Raw genomic sequence first — 16,068 nt, 5'->3', positions numbered from 1 at the left:
TGGCTATGGCTTTTAGCAGGTGCAAATTTAAAGTCATAAAATGCAATTTGTTGCTGGGAAGTGCAGGAAGTGCAGTTGTTAGTTGGCAACAACATGCTGTTGCAATTGAAGTGTTCGCAATTATCACATAGTGTTAAACAACAATACATGCAACAACAACAACAAATGCCACTCGTGCGCCAAGCAGCAGCAACAAGGTGTCAACGAGAACAACAATTGCAGCAACAGCAGCTGCTGGCAAGTGTTGCACTTTTGAGGACCGTGCTGCAAATGGAGTGTTTACAGCAAAAAAAAAATGGGCAGCACTGTAACGGAACAAAGGTTGCTATTGCTGAAGCGGCTTCCTCTGCGCATGAATAAATGTTAAAACACAATCGAGAGCCATAAATTCCGAGCAGTCATCAGGTAAAACAGGTGTGAAAAAGTGAGAAATGCAAAAAACAGAAGGAAAATAAATAAAATAGTAGAAAAAATGAAAAAGAAATAGCCCAAAGCGAACAATGCGAATGAAAACAATGGGCAGGCCCAAGGCGATGGCGCCTCAGTCTAATTGGTATAATAAAATGTCATAAACGGAAAGAGCAGTGGACCTGGCCAGTTAAGCTATGAGGGATGCTGACAGGCTGAGGCTAGGACAGCACAAAGCGTACTGGAGAGGCTGCGGGACAGGGCAGGTGAAAGTGTTGGCCGATTGGTTTCAGGTCGGCTGACTAAAAGTTTTGCAAAGACTTAAAGCTTCCGGCTTAGCGGCGATAGATAGACTGTGCACTGGGGGCATTGCTGCATAGGAGAGATATGGAAATGGCATTAAGAAAAATGAGTGAAAATATAATAATGAAATTACTTTTAATAAGACACTGAATGGGGCAAACAAAAGATGAACTGACTTTGCGAGTTGCAACTAATGAAAGTTGCAGGAAAACTCTTCAACAAATGATAAACTGAGGGCCGATAACAGCAGGTGCAACTCAAGTTATTCTTTTGTGCAACTTTTTTATTTAAATTCTAATTTTATAATTTAAATTTTATAGAAACTCTGTTACAATCATTGAGCTGTGACTTTAGTTCATTCTACTTACCCTAAGTTCTGCAATATATTTCAATTAGTACAGCTTTCATCACTTGTCCTTCATGCTCCTGAATCTCTCCCATCTATCTTCTGCATCTATTTATACATATATTTATTATTATTACTTTCTTTTTTTTCAATTTTTTATCATTTTCATTGCATTTTCCCCTCATGTCCCTTTATATCATGCACTATTTCTTCTATTCCAGGGCATTAGTTGTTGGTATTTCTCTTAGTGTAATTTATCAAGTCATTTTTTTTTTTCTTTATACCATCCAAGTGAGCCAATTGTCAAGGATGCCATGCTGCCCGCTGTGCCCATATATCAACTGTCAATTCCTGTGCAATGCTTTGCCGTCACAATCAACGAAATTAGTTTCATTTCCAACAAATGGCAAGACAGCAGAGACCACCCGAAAGCCAGCCAAGCCACAATCACAATCGACCCACATAGCATGAACTGCGCTTAAAGTTCAGCTGGCTAAAACTCCCTCCATCTCTCTCCCTCTCTCTCTCACAGATTTTTTTTTACAATCTCTGACTACTCCTCTTCTATTCAGTTTCCTCATACTTGGCATTCGCTGCTTTTGATGGCTGCTTTTGATCTTTTCCGTGCTCTGATAAATGATAAGGGGCTTGGACCGAACCGGCAGGAAACGCAACAAAAAATACAACAAAAACTGCGCCAAAGTGTAGAGAATTGCGCCTCAGCTGTGAGGCCCGCATCACCTAACAAGAGAGAGAGAAAGGAGAGTGGGGGAGAGATAAATAGCATTCAGGTAAGATAAAAGTGCGACTCGGATTTATCGCCTGATTTGTTTCTTAAATTCACTAAATCGAATAGAAAATCGGCTGCATTCTGCACAACGAGCTTAAAAAAGGAATAACACAACTCCAATGCCCATCATGGTGTCAATTAGCAGTAAAATGTTGATGCAACAGCACACACCTGTCATGCCTCACCTGCCAGTCAGCGTTGTGATGCCATGAATAATGCTTGTCTGCTGCGCTTCATAGGGCGACTTCGTGCTGCAGCACAGAATTCAGAATTATGCACGAGTCTTGCACATTATGTCCGTTCCCTTACATTTATTTTCATAATGAGCCTTCACCTGCAGCTACTGTTAATTGAGTATTCATAGTTATGCACAGAGTGCAGCGTAAGTATGCAACCTACCCGCTTGACCCTTCATGCGGCCAGCACACAAAATATCACTCATACGCAGCGTGTTTGCGGCCCGTTGGGCCTTGTTTACACCGCCACCCGCCGTCAGCCGCGTGCACCACTTGCTGTCCATCAATATTGCATTCGCCGTAGTTGCTTGTCATGTTTCGAGCATTCAGATATTTATACACCCACATTGTTTCAGATCCACGCAGTGAGAAACGAAATATGGCAAAATTGTAATTCAATTTGTGCCAACCAAATAAAAAACAAGTGGCTAAAATTTCCGATTTCAGGTGAGGATACTAAACTGAGAGATGTGCTATATTATTAAATTTAACTAATGAAAATGAATATATAAAAATACTAATATTATTGTCTATTGAGTCTATTGTAAAAATACTTCAATTGAAGCGTTTAGAAAATTTTTAAATAATTTTAAATTTTGTAAATTTTTATTTGAAGTATTAAAAACAAAAAAAGTGGATGCTAACTAATATTTCTTCTCTAACTAACTCCTTTAGAAATATCTTCATTTTTTGCTGAATTATTTGGTGTATTCTTGGCTCATCCATATTATCCTGTCCAATCCATTTCCATTTCTGCAAATTTCGTCATCTTTTTTTATGACACATATCTGCAGAACATTTCCCCCTCGCTTCACCTTTTTGTTGTGCTGTACTCCTCTCTCTTTTTTTAGTCTGAGTAGTCCAAGTGCTACGCCCTCGCGCTCTCTGTCGGCACTTATTTCACTTATTTTTTGTTGTTTGCCATTTCATTGTCTTCCTGCAGCGGAGCAGATGAAACAGGACGATGATGGGCTTGGATGCTGGACGGTGGCTCAGCTTCTGTTTTACATTGCCATACACTCGAGTATTTGCATTTGTTTCTGCTGCTCCTTTTTTTCAGCAACTGCTGAAATGCCCCTCGTACTACGTATTCAAGTCCCGTAGCTTGTTTTAATTTCGTTCTTTTTTTTCAGTTGGATGGTTGAAAGCGGGAGGCAGGCAACAGGGATTTCGATGACATCGCTGCAAAATTGCAGCTCACCATTTTTTCAGCCGGCCTCGATGCTGCATTTCAATTGAATTGTCAGCGTTTTGCTGCAAAAACGAACAAAAATGTGTCATAAAATGTTGGCTCGTTAAGAAGTCACGCATTCAGTTAAAGTGAAATCCCGCCGCAAAAAAATTGTATCCAAAAATGTAATCAGAAAATCTTTTAGGATTCTTGCGGTAATGCTGAGGTATTCAAGTACCTTCAGCTAAACCTAAAGCGATTTGTTTTTAGTCAACGAAGATGAAATAGGTTTCCAGCTAGCTGAAAAGACAACATATTGATTGATTTAGTATATACTATATAGTTACCTTTCAAATCAAATAAGAATCAAATTTAAGAAGGAGTTTCAGTAAGCCTATATAATGTTTTATTTATTTATTTATTGTTACAATGAATTAAATTCTAAATAAAAAGTTTTAAGCCAGAGCAACAAAGGCCTTCAGGCAGACTATGCTTACAGTATATACATTATATACATTATAGATCTATGTTTAGCTTGTTAATTATTTTTATAAAATTTTTTAAATATTTTTTTATATTTTGTATATTGTATATTTTGTACCTTTGCTATAATAATCTATAATATCTCATATAATAAAAAAAAAAAAAAGAAGAGATAAAAAAGAATACTATAATAAAATTCAGATTTCATTAACATTTTGTTGTTCCTTAACTAAGCTTGCATATTAAATGCAAATATGATTCGTGAAAGAGATTTCTCAAAAAGAATAATTGACACAGATGCATAATGCGCAATGCGAAAAAAAGAAATTACAATTAAGTGATGCGTTAAATAATTTAACAGCTTAATTGCATTGTCTGGTTGACAATTGAATGCTGCCACTTAAGCTGAAATAATTAATTATCAGCTTCATAATGCGTTACGCCTGTCAGCTGTCAGCTGCAACTTGCAAGGCAATTGAACAGCAAACATTATGGATGGAAAAACAAATAAATAAAGTGGAAACTTATTTCAGTTTCGGTAATACCCTTGACGGGCTCAGCTGTCAAATGATATAAACTCATCGTCGACAAGGAAAACGCTCGATATTCTATTAAAAATCGAGATAGAAAAATAAACACAGCGTTGACAAATCGGACAGCAAAACCGAAACGAGAGGAAGATAAAGTGTGGGCAGCCATAAATTCAAGAGGAAGACAGCATAAGCCAAAGTAGCGCTGCTCTCTCCAGCTGCCTGGCTGCTGATGACATCATTTTCCATTACAAAGATAAAGCTGCATGCGTGTCTGTGTGGAAAGCGAGACTGTGACTGAATGTGCTCCATGTCCAAGTCCAGCTCGGTCTTGAGCTAAGCTGTCTGTTTGCCATGGACTTTGGCCATAAATAAGTAAAAGTAAAGCAGGCACTGGCCCAGCCACAGCTGCAACTAACTTGGCCAACTGGCAGCCCGGCCACAACTCAAGGCGCCGCAACTAATCAGCCGCGGCGAAAGGCGACGCGATGCGACGCGTCGCTGGCAAATTGCAATTTGTACGCTGCAAATTGGAGAGTGTGTCCAGACAGATACCTAAGTGCTCTATCGATGTGTGCGAGTGTGTGTGTGCGGGTGTGCGTGTGTGTGTGTGGTGTCAATTAAGCTTGTTTGAATTAAAATTGCACGGGCTGCTAGTGAAAGATTAAATAGCGTCCGGCAACGTGACGTATACATAATATGAACAAGCAAAGGAAAAACTAATTTTCTTGAATTAAATGCCAATATGATTACCAATCAAAAACCAAACCAGCAAAGTAATAGAAAATCGAAACAATTGAGACGCGTTGTAAAGTAATAATAATAGATAATAAGTAACTAACTTAAAGTATTTGAAAAACGCTTGTGTGCAGTTGAGTGTATCGCCTGAAGGCCTCTGTGAAGAATCTCAATTAATTTTGGCCAGTCCAAAAAAAAAAAAAAAAAAAAAAAAAAAAAAAAACCTGAAAACATGCTAAAAGCAACTAAGAGTAGCTAACCAAATGAAGCTAATTAGATTGCGCCAAGCAATTTGCAGGCATCAAGGCATCCACGCCATGCCTTGCCAAGACGAGGGCTGACAGAGAGACAGCCAGACATCCAGACAGACAGGCTTGACGTGGCCAACTTTTGTGTGGCACTAGGGAGGTAGACAAAAGGGGTGTGGCAGGCACACATCAATGGCAGCTGCCAAGCTGTGTAGTTGCAAATTTGATTAGCTGCTAATTAATCTCATTAATTGAGACTACTCCGAATTTAGTTTGCGAAAACTGTCGACAGCTGCGTGCGGAAATTGTCAGAAATTGTGCGGAATTGACTACTTAAAGGCGCCAGGCAGCCGCATCCTGTCTGCCCTGGTGTCCTGCCATTTGTTTACAGGCTGCCTGCGAGCTGGCTGCATTTATTTTAGTTGCTGCAAACAGTTTTTATAGCTGACGTTGCTGCCCTAACTCGATTCGATGAATATATACGATAGATAGCTGCTGGTCCAAAGCGGAAAAAAGGATAAGCAACGGGATAGAAATTTCAGCTACAAATTGCACTAGCCAAAAATTGTTAGCCACACAAATTGCAGGCAAGGATGGAAAGGTAAAAAAAAAAGAAAAGTGTGCTTAAAATTTTCTTGCAAATAGTAAACAAAAACCACAACTATTTGTCGGCGTGTGTGAGAGAGAGAGAGAGAGAGAGAGTGTGTGAGCGATAGAGAGAGATAGAGAAAAAGCTGTAAGCAAATATGTAAAAACTGTGAATTTGTATTCAATTTCTGCATTGGGCTACCAAGCGGGCTACAGGTCGATTACACCAGCAGCACTCCCCACACACACACACACAGTATCCTCTCCTTTTAGCAGCCTCCGATTTGAGCTGGCGCTTTCTAAATGAACAACAGACCAAGTGACCAACCAGCGAACTGACACAGCGTATTTGAAAATTGATCACCGGAACATCCGTGCGCTGACCGGAAATGCACAAATGCAATTCCAACTGGAGCCATTCACACAGTAAGCGCATATGCGTGTCTGTGTGTGTGTGTGCATCGCATATGAATAACTGTTTTGCATCAAGCAATTGTTTGAAATTTCAGCACCAGTGGCATTAAAGCGAAGCCAACTGGAACCGAATGAGAAATATCCATATATCAGCTATATGCAAATAAAACACTAAGAAAAGATACCAAATTTATTAAACCCTTACGAAGCACTGACACATTTCTAGCCAATTTTATTTTATTTCTAGCCAAACAAAACAAACACATTTCAGTGCAATGCCAATTCGCTGTATTCATCAAATATTTAAAACTAAGCGAAAACGAAATGAGTTTTGAGCTTTAAAGCAAATTAAATTGAATAACAAATTGGATGCTTTATAAAATATATGAAACAGCCAACTTTTTCAAAGGCCTTTGTCAGTCAAAAAATCTAACTCAAAGTCAATAAATATCTGCAATATTAAAAAAAAAAAAGTAAACATTCGATGTGCTTAAGAGCCTTGATAGACTGACTGATAAAATAAACCAAAATTGTTTCACTTGAATCCAATTTTTATAGGAGTATCTGAAATTCATATTTTATATTAAGAGAGGAAGGCATATTTGATAAAAATAATTATTATTTATTCATTATTAATATTAAAATTAGACTTCAAAATTTATATATGTAAACGAAAAACCGATTTGAAAGGGCCAGCTAAATGAACTACAAAAAAATAAAAATTAATTAAATTTATATTTGTATTAAAATAATTATTAAATTAATTAATTAGTATTTATCAACTTCTATAACTCTTCTGTCATTGATAATTTGATGTCAAGATCAGTTTCAGATTCACTTTAACCATATATAGCCAGATTATAATGCCCTATCCCAACTTAATTCCAACAAAGAAATTTTCAGTTGTATCTCTGTGCAATCTAACCAGCTTGGTTTCACTTCCTTTTAGCTCAAGTAATATGAACTTCATGCGGTAAATTGCAACTGCAACTGGCTGTAAATTTTAATAAAATCAGCCAACATAAAATGCCAAAACTTTTCGCGCACCTCAGCGGCAATTTTATAAACAACGAACGCGAAAAAAGGAAGAAAAAAATTAATTTACACGCTGCATGGGAAAAGCTGACAAAGGGAGGGGGAAACGGAGTGAAAACAGAGTTTCTGTTCGCCAAATGGCGCCAAACTATGAAAACTAATTTAAGTACTTAAAGGACGTATGAGGTGCAGGGAAGACAAACAGAGTGAGAGAGATAGAGAGAGAGAGAGAGAGAGAGAGAGAAAGAGGGAGGAAGAGGAATAACAAAAGAGAAACACATTGCAAAATGCAAAACTTGTGTTGACACGACAGCTAGGCGCCAGCCACGACCCTTGGCGCACCTGGCTGGATATGGATTACAGGGCGAGTGCATAACACAGACAGAGAGTTAACATTTCTTTGACAGAGTGACAAACTTCGCACGTTGCACAAAAGACGGCAACAAAACTTGCGCAGATTGCTTGGCGGCCCTTCCGGAAGCGTGCCCCCCCGCCCCCTCTTCTATAACGGCATCTAGATTTCCTTTGGGGTTGTGGCTGCGTTCTTTATGTGTTACACTAACCTGGTACTTAGTGAAAAGTGAAAAACCAGTGTTACACTGTTGAGCTCTTAGCGGTAAATTGTTGCGCCAGAGACAAAAGTTTTCTTCATCTTCTCTTGCTTCTCTTTTATACTTTTTTGTCTGTTTCACAAATGAACAACAACAAAGTGGAAAAAGGGGTACGAGTGGGAGGAAAGGGGGGAGGGGGATGGGGGAGCTGAACTCCAAACAAAATGTGTCAAGCAAGTGCAATGCTTCAAGCTCAAATTTATGCAAAGTGCGTCAGTTCGTTTGACGAGTCGGGGAGCCAATGGACGGGGCACAGCTGTGATAGCCAGCGGGGGGCGACTAGTGGGGCGAGCAGCTCTCCCAGCCGAGCACTCCAAGTGAATTATAATTTCAATGGAGCTACGCAGAGTTTCAAGAACCAACTAGAATTATATTGCAAACTTTAAGTAGAGAGAATATTAAAAACCAAAAAAAAAAAAAAAATATATATATATATATATATATAACTATATTTATATAGAAAAAGTTATTGTGGAAACTTGGCCAAAACCAACTGCAGATGAACTATAAAAAAATAGAAGTGTAGTATAAAAAATAGAACTGTAGAACATTATTCAACTAGCACTAAATTTATTTAAAATATATAAATATATGTATGTATGTACATTTAATATCCATTTGATTATTCCTCATGAGCAATGCATTGAAATATAGTAATTAATAAAATAGTAAAAATAAAATTGAGCTAAAATAAAAGTTTACAGATATATATGTATTAAAAAATTTAAAGATAGCATAGAAAAAATTTTTTTTCACTTTTAAAACAATTCTATATTTTTTACAATAAATTTTAATTGTCTACAATAAAAAAATTAAAGTTATATATTTATGGATTGAGTTAACCCATCAGACCTTCTTCTGCAGGGTATGCTCTATGCGATTGCAACGATGGCAGTTTACCAAAGTTAATCAGGAATTTTTTTTTTTTTTTTTTTTTTTTTTGTGCGATAAACTTTTACAAGGACAATAGGGGATGCTTTGCATGGGGGGGGGGGATTTAACGGGAAGCAACGAAATGCATGTACCACACGAAAAATAACAACTTTCAGCTAAACGAATTTTTAGTTCATGAATAAACTGCAGTTTTTTGTGAAGACAAAATAAAGAGAGCATTATACATATATGAAAGTGGAACATGTTGTTGGCTTTGATATACTCGAAGATACCCTGTATTACAGGGCAAACTGAATAAAAATCATGCTCAAATGAGCTTTGAAAATAAAATATTTTCACAGCTGGAAACGAACCGAATTAATATCTTTTTTTTTTTTTTAATCATGCTAATTTCTTAAACTTTACATATATTTTGCAAATGATCTAAACCCCTCAAGAAATTTCTGGAGCGAATTGTATACAAATTATTGCTGAAAATCATCAGCTAAAACGACACGTGGCTGACAGATTGACAGATTGACAGATTGACGGCCTAAATACTCCTGCGGCAGTTGCTACTCCTGCTGTTGCTGTTGCTGTTGGCAGCTGTTGGAATTCTAGTCTTGTGGCCCAGACAAACGGCAATAATGCGCGATGCTTTGAGTGACATAGGAGTTGGCAATGGCCCCGAGTTTGTTTGATGTAATCGTAGCAGAGTGCTGCAAAAGCAAGAGGAAACCAGGCAAAGCCAAAGCGAAAGCAAAAGCCTCCCACCCAAGCAACATCAATTGGTTGCCGGCTACTCCTGTTGCTCCTCCTCTTACGCCTCCTGCTGCTGCTGTCAAGTGCTGCTGGGTCTTGTAGCGTTGTCGCTTCAGTGCGATAGAGTCATGGGCTGCGGGTCAATTGACTGTAAGTAGCTTGGAGCACACTGCTGCTCCTGCTGCAGCAGCAATCTGCTGGGCATTAGGATTAGAAGTGTTTATGCAAATGCGGACAACTTTGAGTGATTGCCAGACGGTGGACAGCGCTTACAGCGTGCAGAAGATGGTTGCTGCTGAGCCAACCTGAGTGGCAACAGCTGCAGTCGACCCGCCGTACCCGCCGTACTCGCCGTACCCGCCTCCTGCGCGCGGCATGCAACAATTTTGAAATGCGATAGAAATTCCTGCTAAATCGCTTACATAAATAGCTTGTAAAATCTTTAGGGATTCGCCTAGCAACTGCAGCAAAAAAGAAAAGAAAAGGAAAACGTGAGAAAACGCAACAAATGTTAATATACACAAATTTGAAATTTATTTTAGCTTCAATGAGCAATAGCGCAAAAACAAACAAATATATATTTCAATGATAAAGCTATAGCTCAAAAACATTTCCATTGCTTATGATTTATTTCCCGTTGAGTTAGCCTTGCTCAAGCTTTCTTCTTCTCTACTTCCATTCATATAAATGTTTTCTGCTTCAGCTTTGCAATTTTCAAGTACTTGAATTCTTTGATTCCTTCCTAGTCATCCAGATCTTACGCAAATTTAAGCTTAAGCTACTTTTCTACGGAATTGATTTAGCTTTAACTTCTCTTTCACCTATATTTGCTTTTGCTTTAACTTCTCTTTCACCTTTATTTGCTATTGCTTTAGCTTCTCTTTCACCTTTATTTATTCTCCTTTTGAGCTTCAAGTGTTTCTGCCTTTCATTCTCTCACCTTAAATTTTTACTTTCGCTTTTTGCTCCTCTTAATTTTGTCTCTCCCGCTCTCTTCGCCTCTTTCATTATCTGCACATCACTCATTGCCCAGTTTCCCTTCGCGTTTCTCGCTTGCTGTGCATGTCACGTATTCGACGCGTTTAAAATCGCCTATGAAACGCGCACTGCCTCAGACGGCAATAAAATGTCAGCCATTACGCGAATTTATTTGCGGTTATCCAATTTGGTCGCAATTGCAATTAATTTCTCCCACATTGTCAGCCGACTTTTGTTGCTGCCACGGTGCACTGCCACAGTGTTGCGTGCCAGTTGAATGCAGGACGCTTTAATGAAATTGAGCGTTGTCTAATAATTTAATTAGGAGCGGCTCAAAATAAATATTGCCCGGCTGCTTGCAATTTGTAATCAAATCAGTGCGCTGGCTGGCTCAACGCTTGACACAATTCCTTTTGCCCTTTGCGCTGCAATCGTTGAGGCAAAGGGCGTGGCTGGAGAGCCGGGCTGCAATCCTAACCGCAACAATAAAAGTCCTTGGCAAAAAGCATTTCACTTTCACGCCGCACGAGTCGAGACACAGCCAGGCTGAGACCAGGCCAACAGATTTCGAGTAAGTAATTGCTACAGTTCTCACAGCAATTCTCACTGCCTCCTGCCACTTGCCACTTGCCACTTGCCACTTGCAACAGAGCCCCATCCTTCGTCATCTTGCGTTCTGCTTGCTACGTTTGCTTAATTGTCTGCAGTTTCCTTTTCAGCTGGGCTACACTGTGATTTTTCTCTTTTTATCCTAGCCTTTGCCTCAAGTTCAGTTGAGCCTTAAGGCAAATCAATTAAACTGAACCCACAAGTAAATGCATCACACCAAAGGCCAGCAACTGCAGCAATAACTCATTTAGCTGTGGCTTTTTGCTGAGCTGCTGCATAAAGTGTTGTGCAAATTGTTTGTCTTGGGCTTAAAACGGAACAAGGCGCACGCTATTACACCTCTCTATCTCTCTTGCTTAGAGCTTGAAGGAGACAAGAGACACTAAGGCTGGTCTGAAACTGAAAGATTTTGCTATCGTTAACTCCATTCAAGCGAATGATGCTGCATAGTTAAGCTAATAAATAACGGAATATGACAATTCTGAATACACTTTCAATTTATTCAAAGCCTGATTAAGTACTACAAATTGCTCAGCTGCCAACTGCTGTTAGCTGAATGAAAATTAACTATTTAAATCAGTTTAAAGTGTAAGCCAACTGGCTCAAACTGGCAGCTGGCTTGAAATTTCTTTTATGCATAGGTAAATGGATTGAGCTGCACACACACACACACACACAACACTCACTCAGTTATGTATATGTATGTATTGGCCGCCCGCAGGCCGTCAGTCAATTGAATAGTTGGCCCAATCGAGTCCAATCAGGGCCAGCTGGTGCTGCAGCTAGCTGATTAATTTATGCCAATATGCAATTTTCACACCAACGGGCAGCGGGCAATGACAGCTCAAGCGCATAATTGCATGGCCCCTGCTTATTTATGAGGTCAGCTGGACGCTGTGCACTGAGAGCTGTGAGCTGTGAGCTGAGTGTGGTGCGGGCAGGGAAAGGGGCTGTGCGGAGGAGGGCTAAAAGGAAAGTTGGTTATGGAAAATGGCTTTAAGTGCAGTCGATGCCCATAAATTGAGCCGTCAGCTGGCAAATACAAGATGCATAAATTCATTAAAAGTCATGTGTATGTAGAGCAGCTGCTTTAAGAGGTCTTCCATTAATTGCACTGCCCGCTAAGAGCACAAATAGCCGAAGCCAGAGCGAGCAGCACATTTCTGAGAGAGCCAAATTGAGAGATTGCCAGATTGGCAGATTGGCAACTCGCAAGTAAAACTACAAATTTATGCAAATTGCTCGAAAATGCTAAACACTCTGAAGCTGAATTGAAGTTCTCAATTTCTCACTCCATCTCGTATCCTGCTCTTCCGCCCTCTCTCTCTCTCTCTCTCACACACTCACTCACTCTCTATCTGTCTCCGTCTTTGTTTTTATCGGCGACGCTTAGTCTATGCACGTGTGCACTTTATGGCCAACCAAAGAGAAACTAAAGCAAAATCCCAGCCACGTGTGGCAGTTGGCATTTTGATTAAGTCAACACGCCTCTCATCCGGAAAAGGAAGGCAGAAAAAAAAACAAAGCATACATTCGAGCGCGGCCAGATTACGTATACGACGTCTGAGCCGCGTCGACTGTCAAATGAAAATCAAAACGACTCGGACAATGTAAGCACTAAAGCGGAATAGTAAGAGCAACAACAAAATGTTCAAATGTCAACCGCAAGCATCAAATGGAAGCCACAAAGAACACTCGCAACGAGACTTGAATGCCCTCGTCGTACAGTAATAATGGTAAGATAATGTATACAGGCGTTGAATGGAAATTGCCTACCTATAATAAAAATAGACTCACATTGAGGCATGCCAAAATTTCTTTTTCAGTTAAAAATATATATATCTGATATGATAAGTCCATATTTCCCTATTGATATTTCTCTTTCATATAAACAAAGCAAAATATATATGAAGAACAAATATTTATAAATTGAACAAACATTCAAGTGCCTGAAAAGTCGCTATGTTATCCAACTAAATCCAAGGTAGATCAGCTAAGCAAAGACTAAGGACTACATATAATTTGCCAAGCAGCAAACGCGACCACTTGAACGTGAATTGGTTTAGATTGCTCTTTGCCACGAACCAATCAATGTCAGTTGCCGTCAGTCGCTGTCAGTCGTCAGTCGCTCAGTTGATGGCTCGCGGTTGAAGGTTGACGTGCGCTGCCCGGGCTGCACATGTGCCTGGCTGTACGCTAATCAGCAGAAATCTCAAGCTGCCTCGCATATGACAGCGGGCGATGAGTGCCAACCGAATTCAGAGGAAGCTCGCGCTTAAAGGGCCATGAAATTTACGCCTGACAAATGATGCTTGAAGGCCAAGTTAAACGGGTCGTTTGTGGCTTTTGCTGCCATTTCTTGTTCGCTCTTGCCTTTTTGTATAAATTTATTTGAAATATTAGCAGGGACGGCGTGTTTAAGCCTTTTATTCGTTTTCCTCTTTTATTTATATATATTTTTTTTTCTTGTGTTTTTTTCTTCTTCTTTGGCTGACAAGCTTTCAACACGAAACTCGTTTTGTGACATAATAAATAATTGTGGGCACTTTCTGTGGCATAATTTATGCAGGTTGCAAAGTAAAAAGTGGCCCGGGCTTCGAGCGAGTGTTTGTAATTGAAAGTGCAGCAAAAACGGAGTCATAAAGCAGCCATATTTATCAGCCATAAAACAACTTTAAGACGGGTCCGCTTACCAGCATTTACGCCACCAACAGGCCGCCGCGCCCTTATCCTTGAACTGGAATTTGACCATGGCTGTTGATTGTCCTGCTGTCTCGGGTGGCCGCCATAAATTGTGTGCAACATCTACATAATATCCCCTTTCTGGCAGCTCGTGTGTGGGGTTGTCATTGCCGTGCATATTAGCGCAGTTTAACGCATATTTATAACACCTACACACCCAGGCTAATGATCAAAACGTGCCACACACTCACACAGACACACACACATCCATGTGTACATACGTGTGAAGCTGGCTCAGATTTTTATTTATTTTTTTCTGGCTCGCAGCGAACGAAACAAAGTGCTAGTAACATGAATATGCGAAAACACGAAGGAAACGCATTAATTAAATTTCGGTTTGAAAAGGCAAACCGAAAATTCGTAACTCTTATTTACGGCGCCCAAGAAGAAAGCGCAAGCAAAAGGGGAAGACCCGGAAGGGAGGCCGGCATAAAGAGAATCATGTTTCGTGCCCGCACATTACAAACAGATATACATATATGTAATAAGTATATATAAATGTGTGTGTGTGTGTGTGTGTGTGTGTGTGTGTGTGTGAGTGTGTGTATTCGGCCAACATTTGATTGAGAATTATGTATGAGGAGCGTGAGTGGAAGAACTGAGGAAGCTCGGCCCATTAAAGAGGCCGCGCGTGAAAACGAAACCAAAGCCGATGCTTGCATTATTTATCAAGGCCAACCGCCGCCCATTGAGCGCAGAAGAAGTGAGAGATGAGCGATGTAATAAAACCCCATAAGAATGGCAAGCCGAACGGCGGCGGCTCAGCCATATTGCTGATATTACAAAACAAAGATAATCATATAATGAGCAAAAATGCGAAGGAATTCAATTCAATTATTATGCGATAAACAGCAGTCATTAAATATTAAAGTGCTAATGGAAATGCAACTTACTCTACTCTACAGATGTATACAGAGAATTCTTGTGTGAGTGTGCCGCACGTATGGCTTACAAAGGAATGAAAATGAAAGAGAGTGAGAGAGGGAGAGGTATTAAGCATCCCCAGAGGAAACACAAAGAGTAAGTTGCCCGCACTTTTCCAGAAGAAGGCTTCACTTTTAAAACAAGTTTAATTTCGCATTGTTCCAATTTCATTATTTTAGTTCCAGCAGGAGTTTATTTAGCTTTTTCCATTGTTCCAGCTTAAACTTGAACTGATGTCTGCTCGTTCCACTTCAAGATAATTCCATATTGATTTTCAAGTCATATTCGCACAGTTTCTGTTTGCACTTTTCAGCAATCGTTCACTTTTTCGGTTGCTCATGTATCGGACTGCTTCTTAAGCGTATTTTATCTTTTACTATCGAGGTCTTATGCTAAATCGTTTTTTTTTTCTTCTGAAGAATAAAACCTTTATTTTGCTTTCGCATAAAATTCTGAGAAACTGAAATCCAGAACCTGGTGAGCAAACAAATTTGCTAACGCTGCCAAAAAACTAAAAAAAAAAAACACACACACACACACATATATATGAAACAGGGAGCTGAAACTACATTCACATGGAAAGCTAGCAAAGCAACAACAAAAGCTTGTTTACTTTTTATGTTGTCTGCAAAGGCCCGAAAAAAACAAAACTAAACAAAAAATGTATATGATAAAAAATGAAAACGAAAATAAAAGGAAAACTACTTGGCACTTGTTTACCGTTAGCCGTGGCTTATGCCATACACCTGGCGCCATATCCATATGCCATATGTGCTTTATATGCATATCTTAGCATGGCCAGGTGTCTCTCTGAATGTGTGCCACGCCCAGCCACGTCCATCCGCCCACACACACACGCACACTCCCTCACTGAGACCTAAAATTGTGCTCTTGGCCATATTTGTTGGCTCGCACGCTTGGCTTAAAGTTGGCGAGCTTTTTGCCACGCCACACGACTCGAGGGAAATTTTATAGCAGTTTCCACATTTGTTTAGCGCTGTTTAATTTTAATTTATTTTATTATTTGTCGCAAAGGTTAACAATGCTTCGTGGTGCATAAAATTATGACAGAGCCCCCGGGAGGAGGTGGCTCTTCCACGTATTCCGGGCAAAATATTTTGCAGCTAATTTTACGCATTTCTAATTCAATATTATGCGCCATTATGCCCTGCGGTCGGATTGGCTTTAAGCTTACGGCTTACGCTTTGAGGTTAGGCACTTCTCCGTCGGCCCGGGTGTTCGAGCGTAGCCCGAGGGCCTTTGAAATATATAGTTGAGT

This window comes from Drosophila arizonae, chromosome 2 (genome assembly GCF_054131065.1).
Source record: "Drosophila arizonae isolate 15081-1271.41 chromosome 2, UAZ_ARI_1.0, whole genome shotgun sequence".
NCBI lineage: Eukaryota > Metazoa > Arthropoda > Insecta > Diptera > Drosophilidae > Drosophila > Drosophila arizonae.
This window is presented reverse-complemented; position numbering follows the sequence as displayed.